The sequence below is a fragment of the Henckelia pumila genome, chromosome 3 (genome assembly GCF_033568475.1).
Source record: "Henckelia pumila isolate YLH828 chromosome 3, ASM3356847v2, whole genome shotgun sequence".
Taxonomy (NCBI): Eukaryota; Viridiplantae; Streptophyta; class Magnoliopsida; order Lamiales; family Gesneriaceae; genus Henckelia; species Henckelia pumila.
In genome coordinates, this window is record NC_133122.1 from 6,676,214 (window position 1) to 6,678,713 (window position 2,500).

Below are 2,500 nucleotides of genomic sequence, written 5' to 3' on the forward strand. Positions count from 1 at the left end.
TGCGGCACTTGGCACTTGGGCACGGCGGTGTGCGCGTGTGGTCGGAACATGGGAGAAGCAAAACGTCTAGATATTAGGCAAATGAAACGTGCGCGTGCGCATGCGCAATGCGGCACTTGGCACTTGGGCACGGCGGCGTGCGCGTGCGGTCGGAACATGAGAGAAGCAAAATGTCCGGATATTAGGCAAATAAAACGTGCGCGTGCGCATGCGCAATGCGGCACTTGGCACTTGGCACTTGGGCATGTCGGGCACGGCGGCATGCGCGTGTGGTCGGAACATGAGAGAAGAAAAACGTCCGGATATTAGGCAAATGAAACGTGCGCGTACGCGTGCGCATGCGCATTGCGGCACTTGGCACTTGGGCACGTCGGGCACGACGGCGTGCGCGTGTGGTCGGAACATGGGAGAAGCAAAACGTACGGATATTAAGCAAAGGAAACGTGCGCGTGCGCTTGCGCAATGTGGCACTTGGAACTTGGGCACGTCGGACACGGCGGCGTGCGCGTGTGGTCGGAACATGGGAGAAGCAAAACGTCCGGATATTAGGCAAATGAAACGTGCGCGTGCGCATGCGCAATGCGGCACTTGGCACTTGGGCACGTCGGGCACGACGGTGTGCGCTTGTGTTCGGAACATGGGAGAAGCAAAACGTCCAGATATTAGGCAAATGAAACATGCGCGTGCGCATGCGCAATGCGGCACTTGGCACTTGGGCATGTCGGGCACGACGGTGTGCGCTTGTGGTCAGAACATGGGAGAAGCAAAATGTCCGGATATTAGGCAAATGAAACGTGCGCGTGCGCGTGCGGCACTTGGCACTTGGGCATGGCGGCGTGCGCGTGTAGTCGGAACATGGGAGAAGCAAAACATCCGGATATTAGGCAAATGAAACGTGCGCATGTGCAATGCTTACGGCGGCGTGCGAGTGTGGTCGGAACATGGGCGAAGCAAAACGTGCGACTGCCCGGATATTAGGCAAATGAAATGTGTGCGTAGGCGGCACTTGCGCACGTCGGCGTAAGCATGTGGTCGGAACATGGACAATGTAAAACGTGCTAGCACTTGGCACTTAATACTTGGGTGTGCGCGTCCCCAAAACTTGGGAAAATAAAACGTGTGTGTACTTGGCACTTGACACTTGCCCGTGATCCACGAAAAAAGTACCTAAGTTGCAAGCTCCATGGAAAATAAATGCAAGTAAATGTGGCACGTATCTCAAACGTCCGATTATCATGAATGATTCAAATTAAACAATTTTGTTATCATCCTTCGTGCAAATAATGCATCTAGGGCGTCGAAATCGTGCCACCATGAGTGCCCAAGTTAGGGGCAGTGTGCGCACGGGCGAACGGCAACGTGCGGCACGTAGCGTAAACGAGCGAGCCAAACTTTGATTTTCACGACACAATGTGGTTTTCTCTCGAGTTTTAATGCATAAATAATGCATCTAAGGCGTCGGATTCGTGCAACTATGAGTGCCCAATTTGGGGGCACCGTGCGCACGGGCGAGCAGCCACGTGCGGCACGTAGTGCAAACGAGCGAGCCAAACTATGATTCTCACGGCACAATTTTGTTTTCTCTCAAGTTTTCATGCATAAATAATGCATCTAAGGCGTCGGATTCGTGCCACCATGAGTGCCCAAGTTGGGGGCACCGTGCGCACGGGAGGGCTGCCCCGTGCGGTACGTAGCACAAACGAGCGAGCCAAACTATGATTCTCACGGCACAATGTTGTTTTCTCTCGAGTTTTCATGCATAAATAATGCATCCAAGGCGTCGAATTCGTGCCCCCATGAGTGCCCAAGTTGGGGTCACCGTGCGCACGGGCGGGCTGCCCCTTGCGGCACGTTGCGCAAATGAGCGAGCCAAACTTTGATTCTCACGGCACAATGTTGTTTTCTCTCAAGTTTTCATGCATAAATAATGCATCTAAGGCGTCGGATTCGTGCCACCATGAGTGCCCAAGTTTGGGGCACCGTGCGGCATGTAGCGCAAACGAGCGAGTAAATTGATGATTCTCACGGCACAAATATTTATTTCCCTCATGTTTCATGCATAAATAAGGCATGTTTGTAGTTATATTCACATTTGGCCCAAAAAAAATGTTTAAAAAAAGAAAAAATTTATTATGATTCCTCAGCCCAAAAACCCACTTTTCCTGAAACTTGGGTTTTTTCTCCTAAGTATACTATAGGGGGAGGAGGGTGTTTGGCCATGGGCTTGGTTAAGGTGTCGGGGCAATGCCTCCCATGCTCGTCCAACCTCATGACAACCTTCCCCGATGGGCGCCCCTTCCGGCTGCCGCTCCGGCGGGTTTTCCGGCCGGCGGCCGACAGGAGTGTTTTTTCACCCCGATGTCATTTCGCACCCCGTTTCTTGCTATATTGCATGCATGAGCTTTTTAGGAATGCGGATCGCGAACTCTTTGTAGGCTTGTTTTCTATTACGGTTGGTCGGAAAGAAGGAATATCGGTGTTTGGGAATCTAGCATGTGTA